We start from the raw sequence: 16573 nt of genomic DNA on the forward strand, positions 1-16573 counted from the left end.
CTCTTACTCTGTTTTATCTTTTTCATGTTTAGGAGTTAAGCTGATGTTGGCTTCATAGAAGGAGTTTGGGAGGATTACTTCCCTTTCAATTGTTTTGAATAGCTTGAGAAGTGTTGTAGTTACTTCTTTAAATGTTTGGTAGGATTCAGGAGTGAAGCCATTCATTCATAGGGTGTTTTTTTTTTTTTTTTTTTTTTTTTTTTTTGCTGGGAGTGTCTTTATTACATTCAGTTTCTGTCTTGGGTATTGATCTGTTTAAATTTTCTATGTATTCATGGCTCAATTTAGGTAGGTTATATGTGTTCAGAATCTATCCATTTCTTCTAGGTTTCCTGGTTTATTGGTATACAGGACTTTGTAGTAATTTCTGATGATTCTTTTATTTCTGTGGTGTCTGTTACATTTTCTTTTTCATTTTTAATTTTATTAATTTGGGTCTCCCCTCTCCTTTTTTTGGTTAGTTGGGCCAATGATGTGTCATTTTGTTTATTTTTTTCAAAAAGCCAGCTCTTCATTTTGCTGATCTTTTGTATAGATTTTCTGGTCTCAATTTTTTTTAATTCTACTCTTTTTAAATTATTTTCTCCTACTAGTTCTGGGATTGGTTTGCTGTTGTTTTTCTAGGTTTGCAAAATGCATTGAAAGCTCATTTGTTTGGTGCCTGTCCAATTTTTGAGGTAGGCACCAATTACTATAAACATTCCTCTTAACATTGCTTTTGTTGTTTCTCATAAGTTTTTATATGTTGTATTGTTGTCTTCATTTGTTTCCAGAAAATGTTTTATTTCTCTTTGGATTTCAGTCTTCATGGATTTTCATATGTTCTAGACATTCTTGAGTTGTTGATTTCTAGTGTCGTTCCATTGTGGTCAGAAAAGGTGCATGGTATGATTTCAATTTTTTTGAATTTGCACTGATGTGTTTTATGGCCTAGCATGTGGTCTATTTTAGAAAGTTCCATGTGCTGGTGAGAAGAATGTGTATTCTGCATCTGTAGGTTGTAAAATTTGGTAGATATCCATTAGGTCCAGTTGGTCTACAGTGACAATTAACTCTATGATTTCATTGCTGATTTTCTGTCTGGTTGATCCGTTTGTTGCTGAAAGTTGAGTATTAAAGTTCCCCATTACTACTGTATTGGAGTCTAGGCCTCTCTTTAGATCCATTATCATTTTTTTTTAAACAACCCAGTGCCCTGTAATTAGGTTCGTATATGTTTACCTTAGTCACATCTTTCTGTTGAATTGATCCCTTAATCATTAGCTAGTGACCTTCTTTGTCTCTTTTAACATTTTTTGTTAAAGTGTGTTAAAGGATGGTTGTACCAGCTCTTTTTTGGTTTCTGTTAGCATGGAATATCTTTTTCCATCCTTTCACTTTCAGTCTGTGTGTATCCTTGTTGGTGAGATGTATTTCTTGTAGGCAGCAAGTCTATCAGTCAGCCAGTCTGTAGTGTTTAACAGGAGGGCTGAGGCCATTTACATATAAGGCGACTATTGCTAGGTAACAACTTTGCCCTGCCATTTTTCCATAAATATTCCTATTGTTTAGCTTTGATTTCTTTTGTACTTTTACTGGGAGAGTTTCTGCCTTCACCTTCTTTCATCTTTGCAGGGGTCCTGAGTTGTGCATGTCCACACACTCCATGTAGGTCCACATAGTGATGACCATGTTTCTGTGTTTCTGTGTGTAGCACATCCTTAAACATCTTTTGTAAGGCTGGACAAGAGGTGACAAATTCTTTCACTTTCTTTTTGTTATGGAAGGTCTTTATTTTACCTTCATTCATAAATGAGAGCTTTGCTGGGTACATCATTCTGGGTTGGAAGTTTTTTCTCTTAAGATTTGGAATATATCTTACCATTGTCTTCTAGCCTGTGTGGTTTCTAATGAGAAGTCAGCTGTGATTCTAATTGGAGACCCTCTGAAAGTAACCCAGATTTCTTCTAGTGCACATTTTAGAATTTTATGTTTTACTGTGGAGAGTTTCACTACCATATGTTGTGGTCAAGAGATTTTCTGTCCCTCTCTATTAGGAGCTCTGTGTTCTTCCTGTTCTTGGACATCCCTTTCTTTCTCCAAATTATGGAAGTTTTCTGTAATTATTCCATTAAAAAGACCTTCTAAGCCATTCTCTAACAAATTCTAAACCATTTGTTTGTTGGTTTGATGGTACCTCATAAACCTCCAACACTTTTTTTTTAGTATTCTAATTTTCCTTCTCCTTCTTCTTTTTGGTCTGATTGTAAAAACTTACAGAGATTTGTCTTCTAACTCAGATATTCTTTCTTCTACCTCACTGAGTCTGTTCTTAAGGCTTTCCATTGTATATTCATTCATCTTATTAAATTGTTCATTTCCAATATTTCTTTTTGATTTCTCTTTAAAATCTCAATTTCATGAGAAAAAATTTCATTCATGTCAGGTACAGATTTCTTTAGGTCATGTGTGGGGAGCAACTCAGACTAGACTGTTACTCGAATTAAGACTTATTCTATGCATCTGCTCTCCCACAATATGGCGCTGAGAAGGGAGTAACAACTTCTATGCAGCTGCCTCTCGCCAACTTGAGTGATGACCTGCAGGAGCTGATCCTGCTCCTGATTGGAGGAGAGCAGCGTACTCGGCGTGTGGGTAGCAGAGTTGGGATTGGTGGAAGAGGACTATAAAGGAGGAGAGAGACAACATGCACCAGGAACATCTATCTGAAGGAACACCTGTGCAGCCCCCGAGAGAGCCGGCCGGCGGTGTGCCGCTCCCCCGCGGAAGTGGGGAAAGTGGCAGGGGTAACCGCCCTTCCACGGAGTGTGGAAGGGACGGTAGCCAACCCGGGAAGAACCAGCAGCAAACCCGGGGAGGGCCGAGCAGACAAAAGAACAGCACAGGGTCCTGTGTCGTTCCTCTACTAAGAGGGGGAGTGACAGTCATGGATTTGCTTCTCATTATTTCTAAGTAATCGTATGATCAACTTTTTGAATTCTATTTCTGGCATTCCTTCAATCTTCAGCTTCACATTCTAGTACTGAAATGTTGTGCTCTTTTGGGAGCATCATGTTGTCTTCCTTATTGTTTCTTGAATTGCTGCATTTATTATGAGGCATTTTTGGAAATACTTGTTGTTTTTTTCCCCCATGAGATGGTTTTTATCTTTGGACTATGCCTCTGTCACTTAGTGGACTGTCCCCTTCTTCAATGTGTACACATAGGCTTGAGCTGGTGCCATCAGGGAGTTCTGTTCAGTGCTCCAGGGTGAGGGAAGTGCCCAAGGTGACACCCAAGTTGGACATGGTAAATCTCTCTCTCTTTTTTTTTCCCCAGAGGGGAATTTATCTGTTCTGTATGTATTCTCATGCTTAACTCCTCTCCTTAAATGAGACCAATGGATGACTGCTAGCCCTAGTTTGTACAGTTTTCATCTGCACTGCAACAAGAATCATACAAAGGATCTGTGCATTCCTCGGTGTGAACACAGATCCCACAGCAATGAACCATCACAAGGGAATCAGGGAGCCCCAAGCATGTGGAGCCACTCACAGTGGCTGCCCAAAGTCCCAGCTATAACTTGTGCCTTCCCATGCAGTCACAATGTTTTCACAGTCCCGTCACATAAGGCTCACATAGTCATGAGCACCCAGCCCCCTGTCAATAGTCCTAGCCATACTTGGTTGGGTGTCTCCTCCTGTCTTATTTCTAGATGTGTGCTCATTAGCTGGTACAGCTGTCATATATGTCCAAAATTGCACTTGCTCTCTCTCAGCTAGTTACAGGATGCTGGTGCCAGGTGGTCAGGGAGAGAGAAATGTGCCCTCCCATCTATTTTCTGTCTAGTTTGGCAGGTACACTGTCTCTTCTACAGGGCTCCAAGCCAGACTCACACTAGGCTCTTTCCACAGCTTTATCAGCAGTGGCTTGGGCTGCTGTAGACTGGTCTCATTCATTCTCCAAAGCTGGTGCTGAGGCTCTTGGTTGCTAGGGTCCTGAATTGTGCACATCCCTACTCTCCCTGTAGGTCCACAGTGTGCCTCTAATTTGTGTGGAGTTCCCTCTCCCTAACTCTTCCCTGAGATTTTACTCTCTCCACTTTTTTTTTTTAAAACTATCATTCCCTAGACTAGAGAAGTAATCTCCCCCCCAAATCTCCCATCTTGAAAAACCAATCCCAAGCAGCATTTAAACTATCAAACGTATCTGTTATCCTTGCTAAAGAAAACAGTATAGCCAAGGTATAAAATATTTCCCATGGGTACTGTCATTGTTTTAGGTATGTTGTTTCTGTTTCTATCTTTTTTGATATCTAATTGAATCTTTAGTGTATTCTGTATTTTAATAATTGTGCTAATGACTTCAGAGATAATTAAAGAAGCTGTACACATCAGGTTTTTTTTTATTAGCAACTTGTAGCGTGTGGAATGCATAGTTACTAAAATCCCTGTTTAAAAAATCATCTTCCAATCTACTTACTAGATCCCAGGTTCAACAATGTTAATCAGAATATTACTGCATATAATAAAACTTGACTTTAACATGGCTGGGTTAGATGAATGAAAACCTTATCCCTGTACACTTTATATAGTAAAATCATTATGTAAGTTCATTGAGAAGGAAAGCCTTACACTTCTGATAACTAGAGAAATAGAATAAAATTAATATCTTATAATTGTCCTTAAAGTATAAAACTTTGGGTATTTTCTCCTCTCATAGCTCTTATATATACATTTGGCTAAAGATATGAAAGCTGAAACTCACTGAAAAGTAGCAGCCCTTTAGCATATAGATACTTGGTAGTTCAAAAGGTTTTCCAAGGACTCACTGTAGGTGTTGAGAAGCAGTTACAGGGTTGCCTTTCAAATAGTCAATCCAATTATATAGGCAATGCATAGTATTTTATGCTAAATCTCTACTTTTCATAAGTTATCCTTATTTGTGCCCCAAAGTATTTTTCCAAAGTTATTATTCATTTCTACTTTGTGTTTTTTCCCAAGACATGCTGGATATGCTGCTTTTCATAATTATTTTTATTTTACAATCACATAAACCAGTCATACCCCCCAATATATACAGTCTTTGCCCAGAAGCTGTAACCCAACAGGGCAGCCACCGTAAATGCTTTATAAAAAAAAGAGGGTATTTTAGGCAACAAAAACAACAAATGAGAGAATAATAAAAAAAGTCCTCTGACATCTGTAGATACAGACTGCGTCTTTTTAGTGTGTCTATCATGTATTAAAAAAGATATAAATGCACTACCATACAAATCAAATTACTGTTAAAAAGTTATGAAGAAAGTCAAAATACAGAAGAACGGAAGATTAATTTCAACTATGGTAAGAAAGGATCTATGGCAGAGGAATCAGGATGTACAGGTCATGTTTTCTGCATAAAACAGCTAAGACACACATTATTCTGGCTTTTTAGAAAAGTATCTGAGGGACAGAGAGACAGAGAGAGATGCCACCCACTGGTTCACTCCCCAAATGCCTGGAAAAGCTGAGGCTGAAGCCAGGATCTCAATCTAGCTCTCCTTCCTGCATGGCAGGAACCCAATCACTTAGGCCATCTATGTTGCCTCACAGAGTCTAGCATTGGTGGGAACCTGGAGTAAGAATCAGGAATCAGGAACTGTATCCAGGAATCAAACTCTGGCACTCTGATGCAGGATGTGGGCCTCTTAATCAGTAAGATGAAGGCCTGCTCCATATAGTGGGTTTTATTGACTACAGTTAGAAAAACGACAAAAGAATATGAAAAGCATGTCAAGTGGCACAAGCAAGAACCAAGCATTTCAAAAAGGAAACACAACCACTGACATCTTAGTACCATGCTTCTATTAGGGGTCAGAGTTGTGGCATAGTTGGTTAAGGGGCCACTTGGGACACCTGCATTCCTCACCAGAGCACTGTTTCCAATCAGCTCTCTGCTAGTGCACTTGGGAAGGCAGCAGAAGTGGACCCAACCACCTTGGCCCCTATCACCCACATGGGAGTTCAGGTGGAAGTTCCTGCTACAGGATTCGGCCTTGACTAGACCCAGCTGCTGTGGGCACTTGAGAAGTCAGTGAGCACATGGAGGATCTCTCACTCTTTCCAGCCCTTTCTCTTAGCCACTGTGCCTTTCAAATAAAGCTAATTTTTTTTTTTTTGCCCAATGCCTCATTTTAACAATTATTTGTGATTTGTCAGTTATTCTCTCCAAAATTTATTGTGTTTTGCTCCAATTCTCCACTTTCAAACATTCATATTTTACTTCTTTCTAGGGAGAATCAGCTCATCAAATACAAAACAAAAATTTCTAAATATGGAAAATAGACCGAGTATAAACTGTGTATGTCAAGTTAGTACAGCTGGGTTTGATAAGGTTTCAGATAATTTTCATGTTGCTTCCCTCGCACTGCTACCTATTTTTTCTCTTTCAAGGAAACACTGAATGCCTCATTTTAGGGCACTGTCTCACCAGACCATCAAAGCCTCACATATACTGAAATTTTTTTCCATCAGAAATAGGAGCTTCGGGGGTAAATTAGTTTGAGATTCTCATACACAAAAATTCCTAAGGAGGAAAAAAAACCAAAACACTAGCACCTCTGATGGGATGAAGACCCAACAGGGGCAAACTTCTTTCATTCAGGACTGCAATGGAAGGCGAGACAATAGAACATTTTCCTCCTGGATTCAGACTTTTCTCATCCCCAAACCTGGCAGAACCATGCGGAAAAGGCACAGATGGGCAGCCCCTCAGAGGGACGCTGAGGGTCCAGGGGTCGCACCCCCTTCGCAACGCTGAGGGATCTGAAGGGCACAGGCCCGGGTACACTGTCCACTCGCACCCCATCCCGGCCTGCGAAGCCCATCCAGTAAGGTGCGGTTGCTGGTGGGGGGGCACTGGGCCTCTCAGAGCCTGAGCCGCCGCCACTCACGGTTGCAGTGGGCGGCGGGCACGAGGGCGGGCAGCTGAGCAGAGCAGATACTGTATTACCGCACAGACACCGATTACGCCGACAGCTCATCTGAAGCTGAAGGGAGAAAAGCGCTAGACCCGGGCCCAAAGGACAGCAAGATACCATCTCAGCCGGCCTTCCTGGTGCCGCCTCCCACTCTGTGCATGCCGCTCACCTCCTGGCGTGACGCCCCGCCCCCGTCTCCAGACGTCACAATACTGGGGTTTCTCCCTCCCTCGGGGTTGGCTGTGGCCCCAGTGCACCAGCCTTTCCCCCCACACCTCTCGATGGCACAGCATCCCGCTGGCCATCGCGGCGGACCAAAGTGACAGCGCTCTCCATCCCAGCCTGGCAGCTGCTGCCTGAAGCCCGACTGAAGCAGGCTCTGCAGTGAGAGGAGCGCTCCCAAGGCCAGGGCCAGGTGCTCCTCTTGTGCGAGTCCTGAGCGCTGGACTCGGGGAGGCGGGTGGGGCTGGGGCTGTGTCCGCCTTTGGGTCCACACCAGGGTGCAGATTTGGGGTCAGCTCCCCGCCTCCTGTAGACAGTTGGAAAGGAGAACACGGACTCCTTTCCAAAAGTCCCCACTTTCCCCGCCTGAGCGATGTCCATGGCACTGATTTCAGCACTGGGCTCGGTGAACCCTTTGTTGCCCAAGTGGTTCGAACGTTTAAAATTGAGTTTATTCCGCAGATCCATTGCTGGTCTAATTAAAACGTGGTACAATTCCAGAAGGGACAGGAAACAGAAACACAGCCCGAATGCCCGACCTTGAGAATGTAGGATTCAGTGCAGGCACTTAAAGGAGTTGATCTTGGGGGTGATCTGTGTCAGATGGGGAGGGGCTGGGGAGCAGAAATCGCTGTTTTCATTTAAGGCGCATAGGGGATCTGGGGACCTGTGCTGAGATGTTTGGGGTCTTATTCCTAGTTGTTTTTTTTTTTTTTTTTTTTTTTTTTTTTTTTTTATCATTGTTTGGATTTAAATGGTGAGAATATTAAGGACTCAAAAATGTTACATTGATTTATGGAAAGTGATCATGGTACGATCACGTGCCAGCTTCTCCTATACATTTATGTCAGCATTTTTAGTAATTTCGTTGTGATATTAATAGAGAAAACTGTTTTTAGTTCTTAATATGAAAACTCTCTATTGTGAATTCTCCTGTGGTATACTATGTATTTCCAGGGACAAGCGGTTATTCCATCAGTTTACTTCAGTAAGTGGCGGGGGGGGTGGGGGGGTCAGCTCAAGTTCAGAAGTCTTAGCTGCCTTCCTGTGCTTCCCACACCAAATGCTCCAGTTCCCATATGATTCAGTGTAGTCCTACATCCCCTAGATGCCGTTTTTAGTTTTTATTTTTGGTTTTACTGTTTGAATTAAATGTTCTTTCTCTTCCCAGGTAAGGGAATGAAATATATATATATATATATACACGCACACACACATATATATTCATACATATGTGTGTGCACATAAAATAATTGAAAAATATTTCAGATCATACGATAGTACAGAAGGATAGCAATATGGCCTGTTTAAAACTTAATAACAAGAGGAGTGGATAAATAGTTAGCAGTAAGCGACTGGTTGGAATGCCCATGTTCCATATCAGAGTGCCAGAGTGTCTTTTTTTTGGCCAAAATTAGGTCCAGGCTGCTCACCACTAGACATGCAGTTCACCAGAGATGGAGTCAGTGAAAGGCAACAGGTTCCTTTAAGGAGCTAGCACTCTTGGGAAAGAGCATATTTGGGATCAAAGAGGTCTGCTTTTTCTCTAAGCTGTCTCCTTGCACCAGTTCTCATTTCTGGTGAATCGACTGTTCAGTGGGGAGCAGCCTGGGCCTAATTTTGAATGTAACAGATGGCGAGCCAGCCAGGAATGGGGTCTGGTCCTCACATATTACTGGGAAAGGTGAGCTCTGCTGTGTCCACCAGGCTGTTGTTGGTGAGCTGACCCATGGCAGGGATTCAGGGAGATCCCAGATGCTGCTGAGTCCATTTTCCTGGATGTCTTCCCTTCTGTCCTTGCTGTGACATCAGCTGCCTGTTATCACTTTTTTTTTTTGGTACAAGGAAATGGTCCTTTTGGGAGTCCTGGGATTCCATGACATGGAAGTTCAACTGGGTACACACTGGGAATCCTCTTCCACTGCCATTTATTTGGACTTCCTGCCAGCACAAGTTCCTTCTAAAAGCCTACTGAGCCCCATTCCAGCTCATTAGGGCAGCTTATAATTAACCTTCTATGACTGAGAACAAAATTGGCATTCTATGACTGAGAACAAAATTGGCATTCGATTCCAAAGATTGAGGCCCAGGGATTTTCATTATTGTCTTTTTCTTTTAAAGAAAAAAAAGATTTTTTAAAATTTATGTGAGAGAGGGAGAGACAGATAGAGAGAAGTCTTCCATCCTCTGGTTCACCCTCCAAATGGCTTCAATGGCTGGTGCTGAGCCAGTCTGAGGCAAGAGCCAGAGCCAAAATCTTCTTCTGGGTCTCCCATATGCGTGTGAGGGCCCAATTCCTGGACCTTATTCTACTACTTATCCAGGCCATAGCAGAGAGCTGGATCCAAAGAGGAGCAGCCGGGACAGGACCTGGCACCCATATGGGATGCTGACACCACAGGTGGAATCAGCCTATTTTGCCACAGCACCAGTCCCTCCCTTGTTCTCATAAAGTGAGTTTGAAGTTGCCACAGAAGTCTCTGATGCAATTTCTGAGGTATCTCTGAACTGTCTTCAATAGTGGCTTTACCAGTTTGGAGATACCTCAGAAATCTGAATATAGCCCTACCATACAACCCAGCCTTCCCACTCCTCGGACTTTACCCAAGGTAAATTAAATCGGTAAATCAAAGAGCTATCTGCACCTCCATGTTTATTGCAGCTCAATTCACAATAGCTAAGACATGGAATCAATCTAAATGCCCATCAACGGAAGACTGGATAAAGAAATTATGGGATATGTACCCCATGGAATACTACACAGTGGTAAAAAAAAATGAAATCAAGTCATTTGCAACTAAATGGAGGAATCTAGAAAACATCATGCTAAGTGAAATAAGCCAGTCCCAAAGGGACAAATATCACATGTTCTCCCTGATCTGTGACAATTAACTGAGCACCTAACTGGAAACCTGTGGAAGCAAAACTGACACTATGAGAAGCAATGACTTGATCAGCCATTGTCCTGACTGTCAACGAATATCTTACTATTTTATTCTTTTTAGTATTTTCTTTTTATACTTAATACCATGGTTGAAATCTTAACAAAGAATTATTCTTAAGTGTTTAATCCCAATTGAAAAATGATCCCTGTAAAAAAAAATAAGAGTGGGAATAAGAGAGGGAGGAGATGTACAGTTCCACACATATTCCCACAGACTTTACCTAAGGGTAAAGCTAACAACTTGCCCTGGGACTCCAAATCCCATGAAGTTGGCAGGTGCTAATGTCATTGTGCTAGTTAAAGTGAACATTTTAATGGAATGGGAGAGGGATCAGGAGATGGGAGGGTTGCGGGTAGGAGGGAAGTTATGGGGGGAAAAGCCACTGTAATCCAAAAGCTGTACTTTGGAAATTTATATTTATTAAATAAAAGTTGAAAAAAGTGATCATTTTAAGTGCATAATGGATCATAAAGTTATGAATATGTTTCAAAGCGATCACATAAGTAAGACCAAGTGTCTGCTAATAACAATAGATAGAATTAAAAAGGAGAGAATGATCCAACGTGGGAAGCAGGCCACATAGAAGACTGATAGAATGACAAATGCCCAAAACAGCACTCTGCCACCAGAATCAGCCCTTAAGGCATTTGGATCTGGCTAAAGAGCCCATGAGAACATTTCAGGCATGGGAACATTTCAGGCATGGAAGGCCAAGACACTCTGGCAAAAAATGGCCTACCTTAAAATCTCTGTGAGTGAGATCCCAGGGGAAAGAAAGGACCATCAAAGAAGGAGGTACCTTTCACAGAAGGGAGGAGAGAACTTCCACTTTGATTATGGCCCTGTCTAAATAATGTCAGAGTTTGTGGACTTAGAAGACTTCCATAGCCTTGGCAGCTCATGACAAAAGCGAGCCTCAGGGGATCACTGATGTCATAAATACAAGTGCCAATTGTTAAGTCAACAACAGGAGTCACTGTGCCCTTCTACCTATGTAGGACCTCTGTCCTTAATGTGTTGTACTATGAGAAGTAATGATAAAACTAGTCTTCAAACAGTACTTTATACTTTGTCTGTATGGGTGCAAACTCTTGAAACCTTTACTTAGTATAGAGTTGATCTTCCCTATAAAAAGATAATTTAAAATGAATCTTAATTAAGAATGGGCTGGGAGAGGGAGTAGCATATGGGAAGGAAGTTGGAGTGGGAAGCTGGTAAGGGGGGAAGAACCACTATATTCCAAAAGCTGTACCTATGAAATTTATATTTATTAAATAAAAGCTTTCTTAAAAAAAGATGTCTCTGGTGTAATTGACAGTGGAGAATAATAATAATCATAATTCTAATGCCATAGAAAGCATCTCTCTTTAGAGTCTCAATTAAAGAGTCTGAAATTCAGGTCTTATTTTTGTTGCATGAGAAAATATTCAACTGCTTCCCTGGGATTATAATTATGACAAAAATGATAAAATTACCTTTTTTCCCTTGCTGGTTCTAGCTGATATTTATGTGATAGTTTTAAACTGCTTACCATTTTTTTTACTAAAAATAGTATTTAATTAAAACAATAAGAGCAAGAAAATATTCTAATTGATTAATATTATAAAAGAAAGGAAAACTTTTTTAACTTTTATTTTATGAATATAAATTTCCAAATTACAGCTTATAGATTACAATGGCTCCCCCCTCATAACTTCCCTCCCACCCACAACCCTCCCCTTTCCCTGTCCCTCTCCCCTTCCATTTACGTCAAGATTCATTTTCAATTCTCTTTATATACAGAAGATCAGTTTAGCATATATTAAGTAAAGATTTCAACAGTTTGCACCCACATAGAAAAACAAAGTGAAAAATACTGTTTGAGTACTCATTATAGCATTAAATCACAATGTACAGCACCTTAAGGACAGAGATCCTACATGAGGAGTAAGTGCACAGTGACTCCTGTTGTTGACTTAACAAATTGACGCTCTTGTTTATGACATCAGTAATCACCCCAGGATCTTGTCATGAGTTGCCAAGGCTATGGAAGCCTTTTGAGTTCACCGACTCTGATCATATTTAGACAAGGTCGTAGTCAAAGTGGAAGTTCTCTCCTCCCTTCAGAGAAAGGTACCTCCTTCTTTGATGACCCATTCTTTCCACTGGGATCTCACTCGCAGAGATCTTTCATTTAGGTCATTTCTTTTTTTTGCCAGAGTGTCTTGGCTTTCCATGCCTGTAATACTCTCATGAGCTTTTCAGCAAGATCTGCATGCCTTACGGGCTGATTCTGAGACCAGAGTGCTTTTTAGGACATCTGCCATTCTATGGGTCTGCTGTGTATCTTGCTTCCCATGTTGGATCATTCTCTCCCTTTTTTATTATATGAGCTAGTATTTGCAGACACTAATCTTGTTTATGTGATCCTTTTGGCTCTTAGTCCTATCATTATGATCAATTGTGAACAGAAATTGATCACTGGGACTAGTGAGATGGCATTGGTACATGCCACCTTGATGGGAAATAATTGGAATCCCCTGGTATGTTTCTAACTCTACCGTTTGGGGCAAGTCAGCTTGAGCATGTCCCGAATTGCACATCTCTTCCTTCTCTTATTCCCACTCTTATATTTAACAGGGATCACTTTTCAGTTAAGTTTCAACACTTAAGAATAACTGTGTATTGATAACAGTATTCAAGCAAAAGTATTCAGTAGAACAAACAAAAATACTAAGAGGGATAATGTATTAAGTTGTTCATCAACAGTCAGGGCAAGGGCTGATCAAGTCACTGTTTCTCATAGTGTTCATTTCACTTTAACAGGTTTCCTTTTTGGTGCTCAGTTAGTTGTCACTGATCAGGGAGAACATATGGTATTTGTCCCTTTGGGACTGGCTTATTTCACTCCAAATTCCTAACAGGGATCACTTTTCAGTTAAAATTTAAACACCTAAGAATAATTGTGTGTTAATTACAGAGTTCAACCAATAGTAGTAGAACAAAAAAATACTAAAATGGATAAAGTATTACATTGTACATCAACAGTCAGGACAAGAGCTGATCAAGTCACTGTTTCTCATAGTGTCCATTTCACTTCAACAAGTTTCCCCTTTGGTGCTCAGTTAGTTGTCGCCAATCAGGGAGAACATATGATATTTGTCCCTTTGGGACTGGCTTAATTCACTCAGCATGATGTTTTCCAAATTCCTCCATCTTGTTGCCAATGACTGGATTTCGTTGTTTTTGACTGCTGTATAGTATTCGATAGAGTACATGTCCCATAATTTCTTTGTCCAGTCTACTGTTGATGGGCATTTGGGTTGGTTCCAGGTCTTAGCTATTGTGAATTGAGCTGCAATAAACATTAATGTGCAGACAGCTTGTTTGTTTGCCAATTTCATTTCCTTTGGGTATTCCAAGGAGTGGGATGGCTGGGTTGTATGGTAGGGCTATATTCAGGTTTCTGAGGAATCTCCAGATTCCATAGTGGCTTAACCAGTTTGCATTCCCACCAACAGTGGGTTAGTGTCCCTTTTTCCCCACATCCTCTCCAGCATCTATTGTTGGTAGATTTCTGAATGTGAGCCATTCTAACCGGGGTGAGGTGAAACCTCATTGTGGTTTTGATTTGCATTTCCCTGATTGCTAGTGATCCTGAACATTTTTTCATGTGCCTGTTGGCCATTTGGATTTCCTCCCTTGAAAAATGTCTATTGAGGTTTGGCCCATCTCTTAAGTGGGTTATTTATTTTGCTGTTGTGGAGTTTCTTGATTTCTTTGTAGATTCTGGTTATCAACCCTTTATCTGTTGCATAGTTTGCAAATATTTTTTCCCATTCTGTCGGTTGCCTCTTCACTTTCCTGTTTCTTTTGCAGTACAGAAACTTCTCAATTTGATGCAATCCCAAATGTTAATTTGGCTTTGACTGCCTGTGAATCTGGGGGGTTTTCCAGGAAGTCTTTGCAGGTACCTATATCTTTCAGGGTTTTTTCCAATGCTCTCTAGTAATTTGATGGTGTCGGGTCATAGATTTAAGTCTTTAATCCATGTTGAGTGAATTTTTTGTTTAAGGTGAAAGGTAGGGGTCTTGCTTCATGATTCTGCACATGGAAATCCAATTTTCCCAGCACCATTTATTGAATAGACTGTCCTTACTCCAGGGATTGGTTTTGGATCCTTGATCAAATATAAGTTGGTTGTAGATGTTTGGATTGATTTCTGGTGTTTCTATTCTGTTCCATTGGTCTATCCATCTGTTTCTGTACCAGTACCATGCTGTTTTGATAACAACTGCCCTGTAGTATGTCCTTGAATCTGGTATTGTGATGCCTCTGGCTTTGTTTTTGTTGTACAAGACTGCTTTAGCTATTCAAGGTCTCCTGTGTCTCCATATGAATTTCAGCATCATTTTTTCCAGATCTGAGAAGAAGGTCTTCGGTATCTTGATTGGTATTGCATTGAATCTATAAATTGCTTTTGGGAGAATGGACATTTTGATGATATTGATTCTTCCAATCCATGAGCATGGAAGATTTTTCTATTTCTTGGTATCCTCTTCTATTTCTTTCTTTAAGGTTTTGTAATTTTCATCATAGAGATCCTTAATGTCCTTGGTTAAGTTTATTCCAAGGTATTTTATTGTTTTTGTAGCTATTGTGAATGGGATTGATCTTAGAAGTTCTTCCTCAGCCGTGGCATTGCCTGTGTATACAAAGGCTGTTGATTTTTGTGCATTGATTTTATATCCTGCTACTTTGCCAAACTCTTCTATGAGTTCCAATAGTCTCTTAGTAGAGTTCTTTGGGTCCCCTAAGTAAAGAATCATATCGTCTGCAAAGAGGGATAGTTTGAGTTCTTCCTTCCCAATTTGTATCCCTTTAATTTCTTTTTCTTGACTAATACCTCTGGCTAAAACTTCCAGAACTATATTGAATAGCAGTGGTGAGAGTGGGCATCCCTTTCTGGTACCAGATCTCAGTGGAAATGCTTCCAACTTTGCCCCATTTAATAGGATTTTGGCCATGGGTTTTCCATAAATTGCTTTGATTGTATTAAGGAATGTTCCTTCCATACCCAGTTTGCTTAGAGTTTTCTCATGAAAGGGTGTTGTATTTTATCAAATGCTTTCTCTGTGTCTATTGAGATCATCATATGGTTTTTCTTCTGCAGTCTATTAATGTGGTGTATCACATTGATTGTTTTGCGCACATTAAACCATCCCTGCATACCAGGGATAAATCCCACTTGGTCTGGGTGGATGATCTTTCTGATGTGTTGTTGCATTCTATTGGCCAGAATTTTATTGAGTATTTTTGCATATATGTTCTCAGGGATATTTGTCTGTAATTCTCTTTCAATGCTGCATCTTTTTCTGGCTTAGGAATTAAGGTGATGCTGGCTTCATAGGAAGAATTTGGGAGAATTCCCTCTTCTTTGATTGTTCTGAATAGTTTGAGAAGAATTGGAGTTAGTTCTTCTTTAAATGTCTGGTAGAATTCAGCAGTGAATCCATCTGGTCCTGGGCTTTTCTTTGTTGGGAGGGCCTTTATTACTGTTTCAATTTCTGTTTCAGTTATGGGTCTATTTAGGTTTTCTATGTCTTCCTGGTTCAATGTAGGTAGGTTGCATGTGTCCAGGAATCTATCCATTTCTGATAGGTTTCCCTGTTTGCTGGCATACAAGTCCTTGTAGTAATTTCTGATGATTCTTTTTATTTCTGTGGTGTCTGTTGTTATGTTTCCTTTTTCATCTCTGATTTTATTGATTTGGGTCTTTTCTCTTCTTTTTTTAGTTAGTTGGGCCAATGGGGCGTCAATTTTGTTTATTTTTTCAAAAAACCAACTCTTCGCTTGGCTGATTTTTTGTAATTTTTTTTGGATTCAATCCTGTTGATTTCTTCTCTGATTTTAATTATTTCTCTTCTCCTACTAGATTTGGGTCTGGTTTGCTGCAGATTTTTTAGATCCTTGAGATGCATTGAAAGCTCATCTATTTGGTGCCTTTCCAATTTCTTGATGTAGGCACCTATTGATATAAAGTTTCTTCTTAACACTGCTTTTGCTGTATCCCATAAGTTTTGGTATGTTGTGCTGTTATCCTCATTTACTTCCAGAATGTTTTTGATTTCTCTTTTGATTTCTTCTATGACCCATTGTTCATTCAGGAGCATGTTATTCAATCTCCATGTGTTTGCATATGCTCTAGGGATTCCTGAGTTGCTAATTTCCAACTTCATCCCTTTATGGTTTGAGAAGCTGCATGGTATGATTCTAATTCTTTTGAATTTGCTGAGACTTGCTTTATGGCCTAGTATGTGGTCAATCCTAGAGAAGGTTCCATATATTGCTGAGAAGAATGTAAATGCTTTATGTGTAGGATGAAAAGTTCTGTAGATATCTGTTAGATCCATTTGGGCTATAGTGTCATTTAAATCTACTCTCTCCTTATTGATCTTCTATCCTGTTGATCTGTTGATTTCTGAGA

Source organism: Oryctolagus cuniculus, chromosome 6 (genome assembly GCF_051225735.1).
Source record: "Oryctolagus cuniculus isolate XC-2025 breed Fujian yellow rabbit chromosome 6, ASM5122573v1, whole genome shotgun sequence".
Classification (NCBI taxonomy): Eukaryota; Metazoa; Chordata; class Mammalia; order Lagomorpha; family Leporidae; genus Oryctolagus; species Oryctolagus cuniculus.